This window comes from Anolis sagrei, chromosome 7, assembly GCF_037176765.1.
Source record: "Anolis sagrei isolate rAnoSag1 chromosome 7, rAnoSag1.mat, whole genome shotgun sequence".
Classification (NCBI taxonomy): Eukaryota; Metazoa; Chordata; class Lepidosauria; order Squamata; family Dactyloidae; genus Anolis; species Anolis sagrei.
The window spans coordinates 17,856,564-17,883,414 of NC_090027.1; the positions used below are offsets into that span (position 1 = coordinate 17,856,564).

A 26,851-nucleotide genomic window follows, 5' to 3' on the forward strand; every position below is an offset into this window, starting at 1 on the left:
AGACAACGAAAGATCGCCTAAGTAAGTAAAGCACTATGCTGGCTTCCCATGTTCAGGAGCAGGCAGCTGTAAATATTTTAGTTTTAGTTAACTTCTTAAAAATTTCACAAATTGAAAGCAATTTAACTAGTTGTACAACATATAAAAAGGCCATGGCTTCATGCAGGAAATTTTACTTGGCATGCAGAACATCCCAAGGTCAGATCCTGACATCTTCAGGGTACAGTCGGGACAACCCGCTTTCTGAAACCCAAGAGAGCTGCTGCCAGTTGGTGTCCAGTATGTTGATATAAAGAGTGTTGTGGTTTGTGGAGAATCTGATGCTTTAGAATGGTTCTCAACTTGTGGGTCCCCAGTGTTTTGACCTACAACTCCCAGAAAACCCAGCCAGTTTACCAGCTATTATGATTTCTGGGAGTTGAAGTCCAAAACATCTGGGGACCCACAGGTTGAGAACTACCTCTTTAGAGAATGAGAAAGTTGATTTTGTGTGTCCTCAGGATCATTAGAAGATTCCATGAAGGTGATGGACAGAGAGGCATTCTTCCTCAAAGAGATTATAGGAAGAGTCTTACTGTTTAATCCTGGTCATTCGGTCATTTTGAGGTCTGCGGGCTAGCCCCAAAGCCCTGCCCGTGGTTTTCAGTTTTCACTAACACATGGCAACTATGGCTTCTCATCTGTAGTTTCTGCATCTTATTTCTGCTGGCTTCGCAGAGACAGGAGGTTGGGACCCCGGGGGGGGGGGGGGGGGGGTCACAAGGGGGTGTTAGAGGGCTCGCCAAAGACCATCAGAAAACACAGTATTTTCTGTTAGTCATGGGGGTTCCGTGTGGGAAATGTGGCCCAATTCTATCATTGGTGGGGTTCAGAATGCTCTTAGATTGTAGGTGAACTATAAATCCTAGCAACTACAACTCCCAAATGTCAGGTTCTATTTTTCCCAAACTCCACCAAAGTCAAATCATTTATTTTGGTCATTGACCAGCACAGGAAATAGAGTCACATTTTCATACAAACTTGATATGTTTGGTACATTAAAAATATAAATATAACTACTGAAGCACAATATGGGTGAAGGAGCGGAAGGGAAGGGGAAACAGGGTAAAAACATACAATGCCCAGATCCATCACCAAATTGTAGATTCAGAGAAGAAGATTACTGGACACACAGTTAACTTTTGGGACTAGTCATCTGCTGACGGATTCCCAAACTCCACCAGTATTCAAATTTGGGCATATTGAATACTCGTGCGAAGTTCGGTCCAGATCCATCATTGTTTGAGTCCATATTGCTCTCTGAATGTAGGTGAACTAAAACTCCAAAACTCAAGCTCAAAACTCAACAAACCCTTCCAGTATTTTCTTTTGGTCATGGGAGTTCTATGTGCCAAGTTTGGCCCAATTTCATCATTGGTGTTTGATTGTAGGTGAACTATAAGTTCCAGCAACTACAACTCCCAAATGACAAAATCAATACCCCTCAACCCCACCAGTATTCAAATTTGGGCATATTGGGTATTTGTGCCAAATTTGATCCAGTGAATAAGAATGTATCCTGCATATCAGATATTTATTTACATTACGATTCATAACAGTAGCAAAATTACAGTTATGAAGTAGCAAAAAAAATAATCTTATGGTTGGGGATCACCACAACTTGGGCATATTGTGTACTTGTGTCAAGTTCGGTCCAGATCCATCATTGTTTGAGTCCACAGTGCTCTCTGGATGTAGGTGAACTACAACTCCAAAACTCAAGATCAGTGCCCACCAAACCCTTCCAGTATTTTCTGTTGGTCATGGGAGTTCTGTGTGCCAAGTTTGGTCCAATTCCATTATTGATGGAGTTCAGATTGCTCTTTGACTGTAAGTGAATTATACATCCCAGCAACTAGAATTCCCAAATGATAAAGGTGTCCCGTCCCGTCCCCCCCAAACCCTACCAGTATTCAAATTTGGGCGTATCAGGTATCTGTACCAAATTTGGTCCACTGAATGAAAATACATCCTACATATCAGTTATTTACATTACAATTCATAACAGTAGCAAAATTACAATTATGAATTAGCAAGGAAAATAATTTTATGGTTGGGGGTCACCGAGACATGAGGAACTGTGTTAAGAAGGTTGAGAACCACTGCTCCGAGATATGAAAATGCAAAGCAGTTCCACAAGGTTAAACAAAGCATATGTAACTTATGGAATTCCCTAAAATGGGAGCAATTCTGGAGACCCTCGACGAATTTTCCAGGGAGCTGGCATTCACTGTAAAGTACACTTACCATCTCTGGAATGTGCCTCAAAAAAAAAGTGAAGTTCTGGAACTTCTCTTAAGGAGCAACTAGCATCAATTTTGCAGCCAAACTTTTCTGTGTATCTCCACATTTTAAGTGGGTCAGTCTGTTTCTATCGCATTTTTACTGCCTTGTAGTGATGTTTTATGACAGTGGTTTTTATTGTTTATATTTCATTTTGTGTTTGTACTTTAAAAAAAAACCCTGTTCAGTGTCCTGATATCTTTTGACAAGGGAAAGTTATAAATATCTCCTGACCAAAAAAAAGGCAAAATGGGACGGGACATTAAATGTATCTTTGCATCGAAAGTGCAGAGTTTGAAAAATGCAAATAGCAGATGTTGCAGGGTAGGCCTATAATCAAATCAACAGCAGCAAGCTTGGAAAGAGAGGTCTTAACAATTTCCTCCCCTAGCCTACTGCGGTACTGAATGAAGTCTTCTAAATATGGTGTTTGCTTTGGAAGTGTTTTGGTGGCTGTTGTGTACCTTCGATTCACTTCTGTCTTATGGGAGCACTAAGGTTAACTTATCATTGTTATTTTTGGCTAAGATGTTGTGCAGCCTCTGAGGTTATTTTATTATTATTATTATTAAACTTTATTTGTACCCTGCTAGCATCTCCCGAAGGACTCGATGCGGCTTACAAAGGCCAAGGCTTCAACAACAACAACAGACAATAACAATACAATGCAAGCAAATTAAAAACATAAGCAATAACAACAACAAAACATTACACTATTACGCAATAAAACCAGGGCCGGGCCAATGAAGGGTACAGGTTTAAAAAGTGCTGGGTGTAAGAGGTGATATGTTGAGATTCTGGGCAACTGCAATGTGCAGAGAGTCATAAGCTCTAATAAAGTGCTTCTGGGACGTAGTGCTGGAGGTTATCCTATTCAGGAAAGGCACATCGGAATAGCCAGGTCTTCAAGTTCCAAAGTCGGGGGGGGGGGGGGGTAACCACAGAAAAGGCCATGTCCCTCATCCCCTCGTCCCCACCAAACGTGCCTGCGACGCAGGTGGAATCGTGAGCAGGGCCTCTCCGGATGAACGGAGGGAGCACGTGGATTCATATACGGAGATGCGATCATGCAGGTAGGCAGGTCCCAAACCGTTTAGGGCTTTGTAGGTAAGCACCTGCACCTTGAATTGGGCTCGGTAGGTAAACGGCAGCCAATGGAGCTCCTTAAACAGGAAGGTTGACCTCTCTCTGTAAGGGGCGCCAGTTAACATCCTGGCCGCCGCCCGTTGAACCAGTTGGAATTTCCGAGCCGTTTTCAAGGGCAGCCCCACGTAGAGCGCATTACAGTAATCCAACCTAGAGGTGACTAAGGCATGGACCACCCCGGCCAGGTTGAGAGAGTGTGACTTGTCCAAGATCACCCAGTGAGTTTCCATGGCTGAACAGGGATTGGAACCAAGAACTCTAGAAGTGTCATCCAATGCTAATAATAATAATAATAATAATAATAATAATAATAATAATAACTTTATTTATACTTCGCTACCATCTCCCCATGGGCTTACATGGGCTTACTCGGTGCGGCTTACATGAGGCCAAGCCCAAAATACATCAAACAACATCAATAACACAACATTAATAAACACTTTTTCCTGGGCTCCACGCTGAAAGATGAGGTTCTGAAGATCATGCCGGTGCAAATACAAATCATATAAATCACATAACAAAACAACTATCAGTAGTGACATATAAATAGTTTTAAAATGGCTGGGCCAAATGTAATAAATTAAAATTGAAAATATGCTGACGTGAACAGGTAAAAATATAACTGGATAGGATTTTTCAGAGAGAAACAAGGGAACAACAATCCATCCTAAGTCAGTGTTAAAGTGCATTATAAGGGCATATTGCTGGGAGTTCTCCTATTCTGGGAAGGCACACTGAAACAACCACATTTTCAGGCTCCTCCTAAAGACTGCCAACGTTGGAACATGTCTAATGTCCCTGGGAAGTGAGTTCCAGAGTAGAGGGGCCACTATCGAGCAGGCCCTCTCCCTCGTCCCCACTAATCGAGCCTGCGAGGGAGGTGGGAGCGTGAGCAGGCCTCTCCAGATGATCGAAGAGAACCCCATTGTCTCTTATAGGTGATAACCTCCCAGCCTCCTTTTGGCACCAAACCTGTGGCCCAGATTTCTAGTAATTTTCCAAATACTGATCCAGATTAGGAGACTTTGCAGATGAATCAAGATGTTGACTGGAATGGAGAAGTTGCTACAAAGAAACCAGGGATTTGTAGGTCCAAGGTAGACCTTGGAAAAGGACCTCCATTAAGAAATAATGGAGGACAAAGAATGGATTCCAGTCACCAAACTTGGTTGCCTGGTCAAAGACATGAAGATCAAGTCCCTGGAAGAGATCCTTTTCTCCCTTCCAATCAAGGAGTCTGAAATCATTGACTTTTTCCTGGGCCCCACTCTGAAAGATGAGGTTCTGAAGATGATGCCGGTGCAGAAACAGACCCGTGCCAGCCAATGAACCAGTTTCGAGGTGTTTGTTGTCATTGGTGACTACAACAGCAACGTGGGCCTTGGTGTCAAATGCTCCAAAGAAGTGGCCACTGCCATCCAGGGGGCTATCATCTTGGCCAAGCTGTCCATCGTGCCAGTCAGGCGGGGCTACTGGGGCAACAAGACTGGCAAACCCCACACCGTGCCTTGCAAAGTCACTGGTTGATGTGGCTCAGTTCTAGTGCGCCTCATCCCTGCACCACGTGGTACCGGGATCGTTTCTGCCCCAGTTCCCAAGAAGCTGCTGATGATGGCTGGCATCGACGACTGCTACACCTCGGCCAGGGGCTGCACTTCTACCTTGGGCAACTTTGACAAGGCCACTTTTTGACGCCATCTCCAAGACCTACAGCTATCTGACCCCCGACCTCTGGAAGGGGACAGTCTTCACCAAATCTCCATACCAGGAGTTTACAAACCACCTGGTGAAGACCCATGCCACTCGAGTCTCTGTGCAGAGAACCCAGGCAGCCGCTGTGGCCACTACTTAAGAGGAAACACTTTTAAGACAAAAATGTTCAATAAAATATTAGAACCAAGCAATTTCTAGGTTCTTGTAGGTTTTTTCGGGCTATAGGGCCATGTTCTAGAGGCATTTCTCCTGACGTTTTGCCTGCATCTATGGCAAGCATCCTCAGAGGTAGTGAGGTCTTCATTAGCATTTGAAGGCCTGGCTGAGCCTGGGAAAATGTTCTGTTGAGAGGTGTTAAGAATTTCTAATAATAATAATTTCTAATAATAATAATAATTTCTAATAATTTCTAATAATAATAATAATAATAATAATAATAATAATTGAGAAGACTAATCCTTCAGCCTTCCGTATAAGAAAAACAGAGAGTAAATAACATGGGGAAGGTTTGCAAATCTGCACAGAGGCAAAGGAATGTCCAATTGACTTCTGAAGCAAGTGGATGGAGATGTTTGACAGCTGGAGATGAACAAGAACACAGTACATAGTAAGTTGCTTACTGGTTCATTTACCCAGTTGTGTAATCTCTGACTGGTGGCAATGACAGTCCTTGGCAAACTCACATGCAGGGATTAGCCAGACTCTACCCAGCTTAGTTTCCCCACTCAAACAAAATGAGTTGTGTTCAGGTATGCAAGTTAGTGGAGGACTTTCTTCTTAAACCCTCTGTGGTTTGGGGATAAGGATCTCACTTGAGATTGCAAACAACACTGTGCCCTGCCTCAGGGCATGCACAGTCCTTACTCATGAATCAGACATCCAAAATCAATTGCCAGCCAATACTTCAAACCCACCTACTCTCTTTGCTTCCCTCCTCCCCAATGAGGTCATTCAGCTTGGAGCAGCCTAAAGATAAAGCAGTCCAATTATTCTTTGTTAATAGTCTCCGACCTGTGCCAAGAAGAAACAACTTTACATAGTAATGGGGCGGGGGGAGCAGGGAGAGCGAAAGGGAAACGAAGAGAAAGAAGGAAATACATTCTTTTGTACGAAATGGAAACCAGGGTGCCCTAATGATTCGTCAGAGGAAAAGTCAGGGTAGGTAGAAATCTTGACAACATCCAGGTCATGCAAAATGAATGGGGCACTTGGATCTGGGTGCAAAGAGACAGGGGTGGCCAGAGAGGCACCTGATACACTGATATCTGCAGAATATTTCCAAGAGCAGAATTTACTTGTGGTGCTGAAATCTTGATAATATTTGGAAATATTTTTTGTTATACCCATTTCCTTAACAGGCAGTGGAGAAATGTTTAGCCTGAAGAGAAGGCTGAGAGGAGACATGATAGCCATGTATAAATATGAGAGAGGAAGTCATAGGGAGGAGGGAGCGAACTTGTTTTCTGCTGCCCTGGAGACTAGGATGCGGAGCAATGGCTTCAAACTACAAGAAAGGAGATTCCATCTGAACATTAAGAAGAACTTCCTGACTGTTGAGAGCTGTTCAGCAGTGGAACTCTCTGCCCCAGAGTGTGGGGGAGGCTCCTTCTTTGGAAGCTTTTAAACAGGCTGGATAGCCATCTATCGGGGGTGCTTTGAATGCAATTTTCCTGCTTCTTGGTGGGGGGGGGGGGGTTGGGCTGGATGGCCCATGAGGACTCTTCCAACTCAATGAGTCTATGATTCTATGTAATGTAGCTAAAATAAAATAAAAATAAAGAGGTGTTAGGAATAATGTTGCCAATGTTTCAGCGAGGGAAACTGAGAAATGCACGATCAATATGGCAAAAGTTATTAATGAGAAATAAATCAGGAGTTGCTGCAACAGTTTACTTTTGCCTAAATCAGTGGTTTTCAACCTGTGGTCCATGGACCACCAGTGGTCCGCAAGAACGAAAGTATGCTCCGCAGCCTCACTATTATTACAGCATTGCAACAAGAGCGACTGGTCTTGCGAAATGCTCTTATAGTGCCAAGGTTAATTTATTTATTTATTTATTTATTTATTTATTTAGAACTTTTATATACCGGTCTTCTCAACCTCCGCAGAGGGACTCAGGCCGGTTCACAACAAAATATTCACAAACAGTAGTTTGAAATATCACACCACATAATGCACTAATACATAAAATACATTAAAATACAATCATATAATTACATAAGGCCAAGTCATCACAATTCATCACCATCTGTCCGTGTGGTCAAGAGTTATTGACTCACTCATCAAATGCGAAATCCCAGAGCCAAGTTTTCACCAGCTTTCTAAAAGTCAGGAGAGAAGGGGCAGTTCTTATCTCAAGTGGGAGAGAGTTCCAGAGCCAAGAGGCCACCACCGAGAAGGCCCTGACCCTCGTCCCCACCAGACGCGCTTGCGAGGGTGGTGGGACAGAGAGCAGGACCCCTCCAGAAGATCTTACTAACCTTGATGGTTCATAGGGGAGAATCCGTTCAGACAGGTAAATTGGGCTGGATTGTTTAGGGCTTTATAGGTCAACACAAGCACTTTGAATTGTGCTCGAAAACTGATTGGCAGCCACTGGAGCTGACGTAACAAAGGAGTAGTATGCTCCCTGTACCCCACTCCTGTTAGAAGTCTGGCTGCCGCTCGTTGGACTAGTTGTAGCTTCTGGGCAGTCTTCAAAGGTAACCCCACGTAGAGAGCATTGCAGTAGTCTATACGGGATGTAACCAGAGCGTGGACCACCGTGGCCAGATCAGACTTTCCAAGATACGGGCGCAGCTGGTGCACAAGTTTTAAATATCTTTTTTCTGTGGGTGAGCAGATGGCAACTACTGGATGGCATATGTTCTGTATCAGAAACTAGAGCTGATGTGGTCTATCCAATGCATTTGCCTGAATCAGCACACCAAATAACCAAACCGAATCTAAAGTTTACCAAAACCCATTTGTAACTCTTTTGGTACTAATGTTGGAGAGTGGTCCCTGGTCAAAGTGGTTCCTGTCCAAAATAGTTCCTAGTCAAAGAGGTCCCTGATCCAAAAAAAAAGGTTGGGAACCACTGGCCTAAATCTACAGGGTAGGGCAACATTCTGCCCTGCTCCTCATGCCTGCTGAATCAATTGAATGCAAACTACTTTTTTTTTTACTTTGAACTCTTTTCAGCCAGTGATGCACTTTGACATCAAAGAAACATATTGGTATGTTCAAACAGGATTCAAATCAAGATAAGGATGGATTATTTTGCATGTGTGGATTCATCTAAGAAAATCCCATGAAATGCATGGGGTCACCAGAAGTTGGCATGTAACTTGCAGGCATAGCTACACACTTCGCATCATATTCTAGGCTGGTGAATATCTACATTAAGTAGAATACCTGGCTGGCCCTTGGGTAACATTTCCTCCAAACTACTCTATTTGAGTAAATCTGCAGCACTGCTCACTGGATAAACTGTGAGGAGATAAAGCTGGAGGGTTTAGAAAATGATTTTATTTTAGAATATTCTTGTCATTCAGGTGGCTCTGGGGCATTTTGTTCGTGACATTTTTTTCTACACCGAGATAAGCTCTAACGGGAAGGGGAGAGTGTTAGGCAGTTATTTGTGCAATGTGGTTAGTTTCCTTCATTATGAGTAAAGGAATTATACATCTGGGAGAAAAGAGCGAGGATGTTTTTCAGAAAGTTAAACAGGGATTAGTGAAAATTTCATTTCATTTTCTTTCTAATTAAGAAAAAACCCTGAACTTTGTACATTTTTTTTTGCATTTAGTATGGAATGAATTTGAGATTACAAGTATTGCAGAATAAGAGAAACTGAAAGGGAAAAATAAATCCATCCCAGGGTCATTGTGCGTACGTCTTCAGCATCTGGATTTGAATATATCCAACCACATTCATGCCGAATGACAGGTTCCACCATTATTTTTCCTGGAAAACATCTCATATTTAAAACTTCTCTGACGTGATCCTCTCCATAGAATCATAGAATCAAAGAGTTGGAAGAGACCTCATGGGCCATCCAGTCCAACCCCCTGCCAAGAAGCAGGAATATTGCATTCAAATCACCCCTGACAGATGGCCATCCAGCCTCTGTTTAAAAGCTTCCAAAGAAGGAGCCTCCACACACTCCGGGGCAGAGAGTTCCACTGCTGAACGGCTCTCACAGTCAGGAAGTTCTTCCTCGTGTTCAGATGGAATCTCTTCTCTTGTAGTTTGAAGCCATTGTTCCGCGTCCTAGTCTCCAGGGAAGCAGAAAACAAGCTTGCTCCCTCCTCCCTGTGGCTTCCTCTCACATATTTATACATGGCTATCATATCTCCTCTCAGCCTTCTCTTCTTCAGGCTAAACATGCCCAGCTCCTTAAGCCGCTCCTCATAGGGCTTGTTCTCCAGACCCTTGATCATTACAGTAGTCAGAGGCAGTTTTGTCCACTGAATGGAGTGGGTGAAATTGGTCTTTGTAGTTTTACAAAGTCTTTACAAATGGTTCTGGCCCAGCTTACCTGTCCAAACATATCTCCCTCTATAAATCAGTTTGAGTGTTAAGATTGGCCAGGGAGACCCTGCTCTCGATCCCACGTCCTTCGCAGGTGGGGATGAGAGCCGGGGCCTTCCCAGTGGTGGCCTTTCACCTATGGAACTCCCTCTTTAGTGATATTAGGTCAGCCTCCATTCTCCTGGCTATGGCACCAGGTGTTTGGGGAATAGCAGAATTATAGTGCAATATACCTTCACGGTACCAATATAAGAAGCAGTTGGACGACCATTACGGGATTAGTGCTATGTTTTAACACGTTTTAATTGTATTTATATGTTATCTGATTTTACAGTTCAATTGTGCTAAGTTGTGTTGTTTTTGTATAATTGTAGCCTTAAATAATTGCCAAAATTTGAAGCTGCTCTGAGTCCCCCTCGGGGTGAGATAGAGTGGGGTAGAAATCTATATAAATAAAAATGTAATGTTCGTTTGTGGGATTAACATAACTCAAAAACTACTGGGCGTATTGCCACCAAATTTGGCCACAAGACACCTACTAATCCAAGGAGTGACCATCACTCAAAAAAATTATTTTTGTCACCTGGGAATTGTAGTTGCTGGGATTTATAGTTAACCTACAATCAAAGAGCATTCTGAGCTCCACCAACAATGGGATTGAACCAAACTTGGCACACAGGACTCACATGACCAACAGAAAACACTAGAAGGATATGGTGGACATTGACCTTGAGTTTGGGAGTTGTAGTTCACCTACATCCAGAGAGCACTGTGGACTCAAACAATGATGGATCTGGACCAAACTTGGCACGAATATTCCATATGCCCAAATATGAATACAGATGGAGTTTGGGGGAAATAGATTTTATAGTTGCTGGGATTTATAGTTCATATACAATCATTTATAGTTCATATACAATCTTAACCACACCAACGAGGGAATTGGGCCAAACTTCCTACAGAGAACTCCAATGACCAACAGAAATGCTGCCTTAAGGCCATCCAGTCCAATTCTCTTCACCAGGGCAAGAAAACATAATCAAAGCCCTCCTGACAAAGAGCCATCCAGCCATAGATATAGATAGATATGATTCACACACAGAGACATAGTATCATAGATTTGAAAGGGACCCCTAAAGAAGGACAATGATATGTTGCATGTTCCAGAGTAGGCAAACCACATCAACAATGACAAAGAAACAAGAAATACTGTTTACCCACAAGCATAAATAAATTACATATATTAGAATCCAACACTTTCTCATTACTTTATTTTCCAGATCTCCAGACGGGGCCACAACAACACGTGGCAGGGGACAGCTAGTATAGTACATAAATAAAAAAATAAATTTAGCCCTCGTAGTGGTGCATCACACAGCTACAACTCCCGTGGTGCCATCGTTTTGAACCATGGAAGTTCAAGTGGTGTCAAACTGCATTAATTCTACCATGTAGATGTACCCTAGGTGAGCTCCACAGGCATACTATAGAGACATCAAAGTTGGCTTCTTAACTTCAATACTTCAATAATTTCCTGCTGATGCCTCTGTTTGATGTCTATGGGGTCAGCCTTCCCTGGCCACAGCAAAAGGTGTCCTTTCTCTGCAGCGTGTCAGCTCAATGGGATAATAAATATGCAGTTGTTTAAATAACAACAGTTTGATATTCAGCTAGTGTCCTGAGCAAAATCAAAATGGTGTTTAACCTTGCCAGCTAATAGTAAACAGCTAGAGGAGACCACAGCAGCAAAACAAGGCTCTCAGACGGGAACGGGCAAACCTGATAACATTGGAAAGCAAAACAAATTGTTTGTGAATGAAATTAGTCAGCAGCAAAATGTCATCACCACTGCAAAGATTTTTTAGTGGCCGACAGCCCTTCAGAATGCCAGATTCATGAAATATTTTTTGACAATTCAAAAGAACTGCATCAAGGTCTGAACAGAGTTGTACACACAAGACCATTTCACATGAGGTCATGCCCCAGAATTTGGTGGGGGTCCCGATCCATTTTTTGGGAGCCTCTTGAATTCAGGAGGACAGATAGAAAACAAATCTTTCAGTCTGAGAAGCTGAAAGATTTGTTTTCTATCTGGTTCATTATGGGTGAAGGGAACTTCCCAGGCTCTCCTTCCCATCGTTTTAGGCATAGTTTGTCTTTATATCCTTCATTAAGACCTGGATTAAAAGCATAAGAATTAAGATACCACTCTTTCTGTGATCCTTTCCCTTCTGTCTGCAGAGGATACAGGGTTTAATGCTTTGTTAAAGCTGTTTCTACATTAGAGGAAACTAGTGCTGCAAGCAGGCCAGGGCAGCACCACACCACACAGACTTTCCAAGGCATTTTAAGGAGGCTCAGCCGAGGAAGAGCGGTGACCGGGAGCTATCCTCGCTGGGCTTCCTTTAAAAAACCCTCTTTTTCTTGGCACATGTCAATCTCCTTTCTGCTTTAGGTTTAATGCTTCTTTAGAGCTGTTTCTACTTTTTACTCTAGAGGAAAGGTGACGAGGTGGTAATAGTTTTCAGAGACTGGGAGTTTTCTTCTTATTTTCTGGGATTTGTTATCATCATCGTCATCATCATCATCATTTGAAACACTACAAGATGAATCCACAGCAGACAGTCTGCTGGCTGTTGTATTGGATCACACGTCGGACACTTCCCAAGTGTCTAGGACTGTGTGATGTATCGCCAAATAATGCGTGCAGATCCCAGTAAGGTGGCCTTTTTCAAATGGCAAATTATTATAATTATTATTTGAAACACAACAAGATGAATCCACAGCAGACACTCTGCTGGCTGTTGTATTGGATCACACGTTGGACACTTCCCAAGAGTCTAGGACTGTGTGATGTATCAGCAAATAATGCGCGCAGATCCCAGTAAGGTGGCCTTCTGAAGCTGGCAGATGGTAATCTTGTCAGCGCCAATTGTGTTTAAGTGCAGGCCAAGGTCTTTAGGCACTGCACCCAGTGTGCCGATCACCACTGGGACCACCTTTATTGGTTTGTGCCAGAGTCTTTGCAGTTCAATATTTAAATCTTCATACCATGTCACCTTTTCCAGTTGTTTCTCTTCAATCCTGCTGTCACCCGGGATTGCAACATCGACAATCCATACTTTGTTGTTATTATTATTGTTATATTATTATTATTATTATTATTATTATCATCTTTTAGAAGTATTTGAAGAAGAGGACGGGAAGGTGAAAAAAGCTAAACGGGCGACTCTTCCAAGACCCCAAACGCACGTACACACCCCGCCCACCCATCCTGCACGCACATTGTCCCCAACTCCCAGTCAGTCCCACTACATAAAAAGAATCAAGAAAATAAAAGAAAATAAAGAATTTTTTAAAAAAGATTAAACTGTAATGCCGAATAGTGGAGGAAGAGTCGAGACTGGCTGCCATGTGGTCCCATTATGGACAGGAATCTGTGACAAATGGGATCTTGCCATTTTGGACACCCAAACAAACCAAAGAAGCCAGATTGGCCAAAGGAAATGGCTAAAAATGAATCAGTGTTCAAGCCTATCCTGCATTACAGTAGTCAGAGAAGCATGCTAATGTGCATTGCTTCTCTGCATTACCTTTGCATGCAGTGCATTGCAATTACAACATAAGTAATCGGCTATGCTCACAAACCATGGATCCACATACATTGCATTATACTGGTATTCTATTCAACATAAGAATCATTCTGTGCTACCCACCAGCAGATATTTATGCTACATGGAAGCGTCCTAGTTAGATGTCATCTACACATCTGATAAGCAACCTCTACTCTCTCTTCAATGTCATTTGTAAAAGTGTTGAATAGTACAATACATAGGGATAGTTTTGGGCACACTGTTAGCAATAGCTCTCCAAGACCATGATGAATATTAAGCAGCACTCATCCATTGAGTGTGGTTATGTAGATTTATCTTAATAACAGTAGCATCCAGCCACATTTTCCCATCTTGTTAAAAAAAATTATAGTTAGAAGCCCTGTCAATTTTTTTGCTGAGATCAAGATATATTATGTCAAGAATATTCCCTTGATCTACCAAAATAGCAAAAAAATTGGAGAGAGATGCTTGATATGGTGACTTATATCTGACAAAGAAGTGTTGACCCCTCATAACCAGTGCATTATTTTCTAGATGTTTAAAGCCTGGATGTCTTAATAATCTGTTGTAAAATTGTGTCATCATAAATTATGCTTTTAAATAATTAATTTATGGTGCTTCCTCTTTCAGCTGCCCTAAGCTCTTCTGAGGAAAGACAAGCGATAAATGTCTTTAACAAACAAACAAACCCATCATTGCTTAGGTAGGTGGAGCTGCCAAAGCCATAGCCAAAGGTGACATTTTAAAATATGATAATGTGTTCACAAACTGCACTATCAAGCTAACAGCTTATCTTAATGTAGGAAGTAACAGATGGATATAATCTCTTTTGCGGTGAACACTGTCTGCTCGAATTGAGTGAATAATGTACAATGTCATTAACATTGTCACGTTTTTTTCCACCCTCTTCTCAACTTGTTTGTGGACAGATTGTTGAAAGCTTTAGGATATATTTGGTATTCCAAAGTCTTGTGACATTCCTTCAACAAATGTGATCTCAAGACTTTTTTGGAATGCTAATATCACGTCAAATGGGACGCCTTACCTCTTTTTTTGTTAATATGGTAATTTTCAGTTGCTGCAACCTTAATTCAAAATGCAAAAGTAATTCAGTAGGGGTGGGGGGAGAAGAAAAGGTAGAAGCTTGCTCTTCCCAGTAGGCTCAGGTGCAAGCAAACCATGACAGCTTCCTCATTATTTATTTTATTTATCGCATCAGAAGCAAAATAAGGGTACAGTTGCAATGTACCATATATACTTGAGTGTAAGCCAACCCGAATATAAGCTGAGGCATCTAATTTTATCACAAAAAACTGGGAAAATGTATTGACTTGAGCATAGGGAAGTAATCTAGGGAAGTCATGCTACCCCTCTATTCTGCTTTGGTTAGACCACACCTGGAATATTGTGTCCAATTATGGGCACCACAATTGAAGAGAGGTATTGACAAGCTGGAATGTGTCCAGAGGAGGGCGACTAAAATGATCAAGGGTCTGGAGAACAAGCCCTATGAGGAGCGGCTTAAGGAGCTGGGCGTGTTTCGCCTGAAGAAGAGAAGGCTGAGAGGAGATATGATAGCCTTGTATAAATATGTGAGAGAAAGCCACAGGGAGAAGGGAGCAAGCTTGTTTTCTGCTTCCTTGGAGACTAGGACGCGGAACAATGGCTTCAAACTACAAGAGAGGAGATTCCATTTGAACACGAGGAGGAACTTCCTGACTGTGAGAGCCGTTCAGCAGTGGAACTCTCTGCCCCGGAGTGTGTGGAGGTTCCTTCTTTGGAAGCTTTGAAACAGAGGCAGGATGGCCATCTGTCAGGGGTGATTTGAATGCAATATTCCTGCTTCTTGGCAGAGGGTTGGACTGGATGGCCCATGAGGTCTCTTCCAACTCTTTGATTCTATGATTCTATGATAAGCTACTCCAGCAAAGGATCACCGCCTTGTCGTGGCGCTGGAGCTTGAGCACCTCTATGATGTCATGAGCGAAACCGTGAAGGGCCACCCAAGACGGGACGGTTGTGGCAGAGAGGTCAGACCAAGCATGATCCCTGGCGAAGGCAATGGCAAACCACCCCAGTATCCTTGCCAAGAAAACTAAATGGACCAGTACAACCAGAGATATGCGGACTGTGGCCAGGAAATCAGAAGACGCTTACTCCTTGGGAGGAGAGCAATGTCCAATCTCGATAAAATAGTAAAAAGTAGAGACATCACACTGGCAACAAAGTCAAAGCCATGGTACTCCCTGTAGTAACCTGCGGATGTGAGTGCTGGACCTTAGGGAAGGCTGAGCGAAGGAAGATCGATGCTTTTGAGCTGTGGTGTTGGAGGAAAGTTCTGAGAGTGCCTTGGACTGCGAGAAGATCCAACCAGTCCATCCTCCAGGAAATAAAGCCCGACTGCTCATTGGAGGGAAGGATACTAGAGACAAAGTTGAAGTACTTTGGCCACATCATGAGGAGACAGCAAAGCTTAGAGAAGACAATTATGCTGGGGAAAGTGGAAGGCAAAAGGAAGAGGGGCCGACCAAGGGCAAGATGGATGGATGGCATCCTTGAAGTGACTGGACTGACCTTGAAGGAGCTGGGGATGGTGGCGGCCGACAGGGAGCGCTGGCGTGGGCTGGTCCGTGAGGTCACGAAGAGTCGGAGACGACTGAACGAATGAACAACAACAAATGATAAGCCAAGGGTGGGAAGTGCATCCACTATGGGTCAATTTCAAAATAAAAATAGTTACCAATAAAATTACATTAATTGGCATCAATAGGCTAAATGTTTTTGAATATTTACATAATTTAAGATAAGACTGTCCAACTCTTATTAAACCATTATGCTAACCTACTTCAATGTAAATGTACTTATTAAAATAATAAATACAATAAAAATAATAGAGTGAAATAATGAAAATGCAATAAAAACAGTAATAATAGAGTAAAATATGTAAATGTAATAATAATAATAATAAATAGATTAAAATAATCAATGTAATAATAATAATAATAATAGAGCAAAATAATAAATAGAATAATAATAGAGCAAAATATTGTAAATATAATAATAATAGAGTAAAATAATAAATGTAATAAAATAATACTAATAACAGAGTAAAAACATAAATAACCTTGACTCAAGTATAAGCCGAGGGGAGCATTTTCAGCCTAAAAAAGGGGCTGAAAAACTAGGCTTATACTCAAGTATATACAGTATTTACTATTTAGAAAACACAAAGTTCAAAAACTTGGCATTATATTAAATGTCCTTTGACCAGTAGCTGGCCACTTGGAGAGCCTCTGATGTTGCTATAAGGAGGTTCTCCATTGGCTAGAGAGTGTGTGGTGGAAAGAACCGAGCGAGTCAAACCGAACATGCCTATGCCTTTATTTAAGGGCGTATGGCGTGGCAATAGAGGCCGCACAAAATTCCTTCTATTCAGCTAATATTGCGTCCGCAAGGAACCGTCTGACAGAGCTGTTTCGAGTAGTCAGAGGGTTGTTGAACTCCACCTCTCAAGATGGGTCCCCTGACGACTCAGTAGCTCGCTGTGAAACCTTTGCTCAGTACTTTGCGGACAAAGTCGCTTTGATCTGTTCGGGCTTTGACGCCACGTTAACGGCAGTCTCTGAGGATGTATTTCTTCTCAACACTGAGAGAAAAAGCCTACCAGAGGATGGAAGGGAAACTTTCTCTTATGAAGCTCAATGCTGATTGATGAGGCTGCCTTTCAAACAGAAGCAGCCCATTAGCTGGCAATGGGAAAGGTCATGCCTGTGGTTCTCGCCTGAGCTGAGATTACGAAAGATTTATCCTAAAAGGGAGAATTGGTGTACAGATAACCCAAGTGACATCAAAGTGTTGTTCAGTACAGTTAAGTTGCATTGCATGAGTCTGCACCAACCATATAATGCAGTTTCAAACTGCATTGCATGGCAGTGTAGATGAGACATCAGTTTGCAACAACTGAAATAAACTGGGGGTTCATCTACACTGAAATCAATGCAGTTTTGCACTGCTTCAACTGCAATGGCTCAAGGCTATGGAATCATGTGAGTGCCAAGAAGTGCTGGTGCCTCACCACATTCCTGGATTCCACGGCATTGAGCCAGGAGGGTCAAAGTGGGGTCAAACTGCATTATGTCTTCAGTGCAGATGCTCCTTAAGGAAGAAGGAGGATAGGATGAGAAGGAGAGAGAAACGGAGCGCATATTGAAAGGACCTAAAGAAATAGGATGACAGGGATTGATTGAAACTGTATGCGTCAAACTGGAACAGTTGGAGGACATCTGTATTTCTAAATGCCTTATCTCTCCCCGCATGCACAGTTACAGCAGTTTCAATTTGTTAAGGAGCTGAGGTCATCCTGAACCAGCTCAATTGGTTATCCTCACCTCGGTGCTTCATGGATCAAATCAGGCAAACGGCAATCTCGGAAAAAGCAAAGTTTCTTTGAATTCAGAAGCACAAGCCTCTCTTTCAGCTCATTTCCCAGTTGTGGAAGTCTCTCCTGTTTGAACTGTTAAGGGGAAAATATCCTTTTTCATCCTGTTAATGTTTCTAATTTCCTCTCTGTCTGTGGTTCCCTGGCTTTGCTTTGTAATTACAACGAATGGCCATTTAAAGATCATTGGGCTGCTCACTAAATGTGAATGCTCATTTAGAACTAAGAGCATGCATGCTTTAAAATTCCAAGGCTAAATAATAGTATTAGAGCGCCTTTTTGTTTTATTTTTGTGTGTGTATATTGTTGTATAGGAGCCTCCGGTGGCGCAGTGGGTTAAAGCACTGAGCTGCTGAGCTTGTTGATCGAAAGGTCGCAGGTTCGATTCCGGGGAGCGGCGTGAGCTTCCGCTGTCAGCCCTAGCTTCTGCCAACCTAGCAGTTCGAAAACATGCAAATGTAAGTAGATCAATAGGTACCGCTCCGACGGGAAGGTAACGGCGCTCCATGCAATCATGCCGGCCACATGACCTTGGAGGTGTCTATGGACAATGCTGGCTCTTTGGTTTAGAAATGGAGATGAGCACCACATGAGTCAGACATGAGTCAGACATGACTGGACTTAATGTCAGGGGGCTACCTTTACTTTACATTGTTGTATGTTTTTGCTGTGACACTAAGCTGACTTAAGTTAGGTAAAGGTAAAGGTTTTCCCCTGACATTAAGTTCAGTCGTGTCCGACGCTGGTGCTCATCTCCATTTCTAAGCCAAAGAGCGGCGTTGTCCATAGACACCTCCAAGGTCATGTGGCTGGCATGACTGCATGGCGTGCCGTTACCTTTCCGCCAGAGCGTTACCTATTGATCTACTCACATTTGCATGTTTTTGACCTGCTAGGTTGGCAGAAGCTGGGGCAGACAGTGGGAGATCATGCCGGTCCCCAAATTCGAACCTGCGACCTTTCGGCCAACAAGCTCAGCAGCTCAGCACTAAGCTCCACCTCTGCTTTTTTGAGCACGTTGCATTCCATCCCTCTTTGCCTTGGACAGAGATAGTGCATGTGTGGCTTGCAGGCCCAGCATGCACACCTGCCTGCAGCCAAGTGCCTTCTGTAGAGTAAGAAAGTCAGAACTTGCCTGCTTCCTTACCTTGGGAAGAGAGACAGTGTATATGTGGCGTGCAGGCCCAGTGTACACATCTGACTACAGCCAAGCGTCCCCTCTAGAGTAAGAAGAAAGTCAGAACTTGTCTCCTTACCTTGGAAAGCGAGAGTGCATGTGTGGTGTGCAGGCCCTGCACCTCCTCTAGAGTAAGAAAGTCAGAACTTGCCTCCTTGCTTTGGAAAGAGAGAGTGTGTATGTGGCATTCAGGCTCAGAAAGCACATACATCTGTCTGTAGCCGAGCACCTCTCCTCTATTTATTTATTTACATTATTTATATTCCGCCCTTCTCACTCCGCAGGGGACTTGGAGCGGATTACAATGTACCTATACAAGGCAAACATTCAATGCCATAGACACAGAACATATATAGACAGACACACAGAGGCCATTTAACATTCCAGATTCATGAGGATATTCTGGCCACCAGGGGAGCTGTCACTTCACCTTCCATTTGTGACACTGATGGAATACTTCCTCATTCTTTTCATGCTTGCTGGAGATTTTTATGGTGTCATAAATTAGTTAAATTAGCCTCTCCACATAAGTGGTATCTAAATTTCCTACTTGACAAATGCAACTGTCTTTCGGTCTGCAAAGGTCGACAGCAAGCTACACAATGGTCGGAGGCTCACTCTAACCCGGGCTGGCTTTGAACTCATGACTTTTCGGTCAGTAGTAATCTAATGCAGCTGACTCCCAGCCAGCTGTGCCCCAGTCCTGGTGCTCTCGGGTAGAAACAGGTAAGAAGCCTCCTTAAAGTGTGTGCCTGCCTGCATCTGAGTGTTTCTCCTCTAGATAAAATAGCTTAAATGCTTAAAATGATGGGAAGGGAACCTAGGACCCACCCACCCCCATAATGATTGATTGTCGTGTTAGGAATGACTCCTGGTGTGAGAGAATTGGCCGTCTGCAAGGACGTTGCCCAGGGGACGCCTAGATGATTTGATGTTTTTATCATCCTTGTGGGAGGCTTCTCTCATGTCCTCGCATGAGGAGCTGGAGCTGATAGACGGAGCTCATCCGCCTCTCCCCGGATTCAAACCTGCGACCTGTCGGTCTTCAGTCCTGCCAGCACAAGGGTTTAACCCGGGGGCTCCTCCCCCCATAATGGGCCTATAGAAAACAGATCGTTTGGCACCCCACAGTGAAAACAGATGTCTGCCCTCCTAATTTCAGGAGGCTCCCAAAAAATGGACCGAAAATTGGGACATGAAATGGGTCAAGGTTTATCCCAAATGTACAAGCTTAGAAAATAAGTCTTTCTTGTGTTGCATGCACATACTCTGGTCTCCAGCAGCTCAGCATCTTCAAGCTAAAACACTATTCTTAGTGTGCTGTGCTTTAGGCTAATCCCAACACGATTGATTCCCCCTCCCTCTGTTTTGGAATAGCTTGCTGACATGATGTATTTGTATTTGTTTGAACCCAGACTCCTAAAATCCCCTGAAGAGTTCTGGGAATTGTAGTCAAGAGTTGGAAACCTGTATAGAATTGCATCAGTTTTACATCAGTGTAAATCCCTTTCTAGCTGAGGCACAATGGCTGTCAAGAGAAAGCAGTGAAAGCAATCTCTTTCAGGAAATTGTCCTAGGAATTACCCCCATCCCTGGATTAAAATGCAACCTTAACCTGTAAAACTTGATTTTATGGTTTTTATATTGGTGGCAATCTACAGAGCAACTTTTACGGAGCCATTCTCCCACAGTTAATTCTGTTTAGTGAACTGGAGAAGCAGCAGAAATGGTATAAAGGCTGCCTTTTAATGGCTTTTAGGAGACCTAACACTTTTTTTGCAATAAAATGAAGCATTTGTGGTGTGATATTGACCTCCAGCCTCCAGATAAATGCCACTTACATCCATTAGTGCCTTTGATTCCAATTTATGCTTCCCCAAAAGCATTGAAGTGCAAATGTCAAAAAGAAAAGATATTCTCTGCAAAAACCTGCCAAGTTTCACACTCACGGTTTGGTTGACCAAATCCATATGAATTATTCCACATGTATTCATTCACAAAGATGGTGATAGATCGTATGCATTATATCCAAAGGATCCCAGATTCAGACCCCAGATGTCCAGTTAAATTGATCTAAGCAGCAGAGCTTTAAAAAGTAACTGCTTTGTATTACAATTACCAGAATTCCCCAACTAGCATGGCCATTCCTATAGTTCAGGAATGGGCAAATGTGACAGGTTTGGGAGCCAGTTTCCGTAACCTCTGGACTTTCTGTGTGTTGGGAATGAGAGCTGTTAGGCTCAAAAATAATCCTCACTTGGAGAAATTCCTCCATAAATATAGCATAAATACCGCTTATGCGGGGAGGCTAATATAGCAGAGTGCTAGAAGCCAACTTCATAACCAGCAGAAACTTATGTGTGGTGAGTCAGGATAAGCTTCAATTCAGGATGTTAACTGGGCCCCCTTACAGAGAGAGGTCAACCCTCCTGTTCAAGGAGCTCCACTGGCTGCCGTTTATTTTCCGAGCCCAATTTAAGGTGCAGCTGCTTACCTACAAAGCCCTGAACGGTTTGGGACCATCCTACCTGCATGACCGCATCTCCGTCTACGAACCCACGCGTTCACTTCGGTCATCTGGAGAGGCCCTGCTCGTGATCCCGCCTGCGTCGCAAGCGCGTTTGGTGGGGACACGAGACAGGGCCTTTTCTGTGGTGGCCCCCTGACTCTGGAACACCCTCCCCAAAGATCTTAGACAGGCCCCTACCCTAGCAGTCTTTAGAAAGGACTTGAAGACCTGGCTGTTCCGATGTGCCTTCCCAGAATAGGAAATCTCCAATACCAAGTCCCATAAGCACTTTATTAGAACTAAGATTGCCGCACGCTGCACACTGCACTTGCCCTATAAGCCTTATATTCCACCTGTCACATCAGCACTTTTAATCCTGTACCCATTACTCTGGCACAGCCCAATTTTATTGTGTCTTAGTGTATTGTTTATTGCTTGTTGTTATATTGCTTCAATTGTTTTTAATTTGCCTTAGGTTTTGTATTGTTATGTTGTGTGTTGAGGCCTTGGCCTTTGTAAGCTGCATCGAGTCCTTCGGGAGATGCTAGCGGGGTACAAATAAAGTTTAATAATAATAATAATAAAATAATAATAATTCAACAGGATGGTACAGGATTGCAGAGACAGAACTTCAGGCTCAAAATATTGATTCAAGAAGAGAAATACTATTCTGGTACGGCCATACCAGGAGCTCCAGCTTACCTTGCTATTTGTTATTTGTTGCATGTATTTTAAAGTTCTGTGCTTTTGCAGTTAGATGGCTTTCCTTACTTTGCAGTTATTGGGTCAATGACCTGTCAATTATCATTAGGTTCCCTAGTTCCGATCCCTCTTAGGTTTTGGAGGGAATAGGAGCCATTTTGGCTCAGTCCACACAGAGAAGCCTTTCTGACAGGACTTAAAGCAGGGCATCCTGTAAAAGGCTTCATCATTTACAGCTTGGCCGGGGAGAAACAGTCCCATAGCTTGGCCGGGGAGAAATAGCCCCATAGCTTGGCCAGGGATATACAGATACAGCCTCACAGCTCTCTTGCTAGGGATCCAGTCCCACAGCGCTTCAGCCAGCCATCACTGGGAAGTGAACATCTTCCTCCTCCTGGAAGTTCTGCAAAGTCTCTGTTCGGTAAGGGCCCTTCAGGGCAACCATAAAGCAGATTGGACCGGGTGTAGGGGCCCCACACTAACAGAAGAGAAGACAGATTGCCCAGGTAGAGGTCGGGAATTTTCCTAACAGTGAAGGAACAAGCCTGCTTTTCGGGGCAAGATTGAGAAAGCCAATAGTTTATTAAGAAAACTTTGAAGCTAATCATTGAAGATTTGTTATTTGTTCAGTAATAAAGATTTTTGTTGCATCGTTAAAGACTCAGGAAAATCCCGAAAATCCTGTCTCTGAGGCAACCCCGGCGTCCCGTTGGGCTAACAGAATTTAAGTCCTGTTTACAGTCTTTTATAGGAGCCCAGCGTGCGACAGCACAAATACATTCTAGACAAAAAAGGTTCTTGGAACTAACTAGCTTACTAAGTTCATTTTCTAAGGAAGGTAAAATGATTAAATATGAAAAGTATCCATGTAGCTACATTTTGCCTGGAGAAAGGCAAAATGCGTCCTCACTGGAAGGGAGACAAAAGCAGAGGAGAGAGAGAGCAATGGAGAATCACCACATGGCCAAAAGTCGGGACAATAAAAAATATCTTTAAAGAGGAAATTACCTCCATACCTCACAGAGATTCCCCTTTTTTTTTTTTTGTCATGTCAGGAGCAACCGCTCCTGTTGTGAGAGAATTGGCCGTCTGAAAGGACGTTGCCCAGGGGACGCCCGGATGATTTCTGATGTTTTGTCATCCTTGTGGGAGGCTTCCCTCTTGTCCCCGCATGAGGAGCTGGAGCCGATAGAGGGAGCTCATCCGCCTCTACTGGGATTTGAACCTGCGACCTGTCGGTCTTCAGTCCTGCCAGCACAGGGCTTTAACGCACTGCGACACCGGGGGCTCCAGAGATTCCATTGCTACATCTTCAAAGGAGGAGGAGAAAGTGGCAAGCAAGAAGAGTAAAGACAAAGCTCCTACTGGGATAAGCATGCATAGGAATGTGATTTTTTATGCTTATATTGCTTTGTTATGGAGCCCCTGGTGGTGCAGAGGGTTAAACCGCTGAGCTGCTAAACTTGTTGACCAAAAGGTCGCAGGTTCAAATCCGGGGAGCGGTGTGAGCTTCCGCTGTCGGCCCCAGCTTCTGCCAACCTGGCAGTTTGAAAACATGCAAATGTGAGTAGATCAATAGGTGCCGCTTTGGCGGGAAGGTAACGGTGCTCCATGCAGTCATGCTGGCCACATGACCTTGGAGGTGTCTATGAACAACGCTGGCTCTTTGGCTTAGAAAATGGAGATGAGCACCAATGCCCAGAGTTGGACACGACTGGACTTAATGTCAGGGGAAAACCTTTACTATTGCGTTGTTAATTTTAAGTTTATGTTGTTTACTCTGTTTGTATTGATGATGTTACTTGGAAACCACTCTGAGTCCCCTCAGGGAGACAGAACGGTATATAAATAAAGTGTTGTTGTTGTTGTTGTATCTCTAGCCTAGCTACTCATTGAGGATTGGAGACTTGTGCAATCCAGGAATGAAACACAACACCGACTGCCATAAATTCCAAAGAGAGAGGAGAAAACAAAAGAAAAGCAGAAATGGTTGGACTTCTCTGTAAAGTTGTGAAAAACAGATATTTCTACATTTTCTAACCCATGTGTGTTGTCTGCAATTTTCTGTGGGAGGCCTCGAAACATACCAACCCCCCCCCCCCCCCCCCCGTTTAATTATTGATGGCTGACTCATGCATAACCAAATCTGTGAAAGTTCAACCCGTGAAAGTCGAGGTTCGACTGTAATTATTTTCCTAAACCCAACCCAGCCAAGTTGCAACTTGCTACACCTGCCAGCTTTAGGATGATGTTTTCCTTCCACAATGACAAGGACTTTAGAAATTATGCCAAGGGAGGACAGGTGGATGGATGAGAGGGTGGGGAAGGATGACAGCTGAATTAATCAAGAGGTTTTCATTCCTGAGCCCAGGTGATTGCGATCAACCCTCTCCGAACACACTTGGAGGTGCAAGCGCAACGTTTTGTCTGGCTCCCCTGGCCTTGCATCCAAGACTCTCCTCCTTTGAAAAAAATATAATGGGCTGACTCAAGGTCAAGACACACAAGATGACTTCAGGCTTGTAGGATCCAAGATTCTTAGAAACTTAGGGCATTGCTTTAGAGCAGGTATGGGCATACTTTGGCCCTCCAGTTGTTTTGGACTTCAACTCCCACAATTCCTAAAGTTTGCCCATGCCTGCTTTAGAGTGAGAGAGGTATCTGGACCATCTAACACAAAGGAGGGCAACTGTGGAAGGCTAGGGGACTGTGTTCATCCTCCAGACCTTGAAGGATTGCACCTCCACTGCACTCACTTCCACGAAACCAATATGCATCCAAATGCCCACCAGTGCTCTTGAGGGGAATTCTCAGTATGGCTCAATTGCAATAGAGTATCAATAACAGCATCTACAGCAGTTTCCCAACCTGGGAGGTCAGGACCCCGGGGGGGGGGGGGGGTTGCGAGGGGGTGTCAGAGGGGTCATCAATGCATCAGAAAACACAGGATTTTAGTGTTGGTTGGGGGGGGGGGGTTCTGTGTGAGAAGTTTGGCCCAATTCTATCATTGGTGGGGTTCAGAATGCTCTTTGTGATGGCACGAGTGGCACCACCTATATCTAGAACTGTAAGTTGCAAGATTTGAACTGTTGTATCATGCCTGATTTTGCCCTTTTACTCTGTAAATGTATAGTTGGATTGATTGGTTTTTATACCTGTCAATCAATGTTGTTTGCACCAGTTGAATTACTCCTCCTGCTCAATTGTTTGACCCCCACCTCTTCCTAGAGAGTAGGACAGTGTTTGCTTTTCCATTCCACCATCAAACTTTCTATCAGATGGACGTGAGAAAGGGACTTGGCTCTAAAGCCCTTGATTAAGTTACCTCTCAGCACCAATTCTGAGGTTCTTACCCTTGAGACTTATGCTTCATGTTCAGATCAACCCGGACGACATTGAGAAGTCTCAAGCGCCTTCAAACCAGTTCTTTGGCACCAGAGGAAGGCTTTGTCCCTTCAAATATAGGCCATGGGAATTGGGGTTGTGATTATTCCGATATTCACAGCCATTGAGAAAGAGGGAACTTGAAAAAGCTTCTCAGCTGCAAAACTCCTTGAACCCAAGACAACCAGAGACTGTAATGTATATTTTCCTTTACCCCTTTGAAACTTTCAGCTTATCGCCTTAAAGGGATAACTCCTTGTGAACAATAAAACCTATTTTGAGTTATCTACAGTGTTTTTGGCCCTTGGGCGTTCCTAAAGGAGGGCAAGAAGCAATCCCCTGGAGAAAAGATGTCACGTCCATGCCTCTTTCACTAAGAGTTATAGCCCCAGGCGCGACGGCACACCCTTTGATTGTAGGCAAACTATAAATCCCAGCCACTACAACCCCCAAATGTCAAGGTCTATTTCCCCCAAACTCCACCAGAGTATTTGTGCCAAGTTTGGTCCAGATCCATCATTGTTTGAGTCCACAGTGCTCTCTGGATGTAGGTGAACTACAACTCCAAAACTCAAGGTCAATGCCCACCAAACCCTTTCAGTATTTTCTGTTGGTCATGGGAGTTCTCTGTGCCAAGTTTGGTTCAATGCCCTCGTTGGTGGAGTTCAGAATGCTCTTTGGTTGTAGGTGAACTATAAATCCCAGCAACTACAACTCCCAAATGACAAAATCATTTTTTTTTAGTGATGGTCACTCCTTGGGTTAGTAGGTCTCTTGTGGCCAAATTTGACGGCAATTTCGTCCAGTGGTTTTTGAGTTATGTTAATCCCACAAACGAATATTACATTTTATTTATATAGATTAAAATGAATTTTAAACTACCCAGTTCCCTCCAAGATCCCACCCACAACCTCCTCAGCAATGTGCCCCTTGTGTCTCTCCTAATTCTTAATCAATGGAAAGAATATATTTAGACAATAAACCAATCCGTTTGCCTTTGGTATCCCACCACCTCCAGAATGTGACTGTGGCCCATAAAAGAACCCCAGTGAAAGTGAAATGGACTCTGCACTTGCTATAATGTTCTAATATTCCCCTTCCAAAACCAAGGCTTTTAGGCAACAAAAATGGTTTAGGGCTGGGAAAGGCATTTGTATGAAACGAGACTGAAAAGACTGGGCCTGTCGACTTGAGAGAGGCAATGGGTAAGAAGAGATGCGAGAAAAGACTGCAGAATATTGAGCAGTATGGTTCACATAAGGAAAAGTGGAAACAGAAGTGGCATTTGCAAATGGAAAGGACAAAGGATAAGAAATTGCATTCCAAAACC

The 26,851-nt window shown here is 43.4% G+C and overlaps 1 protein-coding gene and 1 pseudogene across 2 annotated transcripts in view; one reads left to right on the forward strand and one right to left on the reverse strand.

Annotated features, from left to right (window-relative positions):
* The window catches only part of ROBO3 (roundabout guidance receptor 3), a 385,628-nt gene that overhangs the window by 316,513 nt on the left and 42,264 nt on the right, over window positions 1-26,851 (reverse strand). The gene's annotated exons all lie outside the window — the stretch shown is intronic.
* LOC132782487 (small ribosomal subunit protein uS5 pseudogene) lies at window positions 4,608-5,358 on the forward strand (annotated as a pseudogene).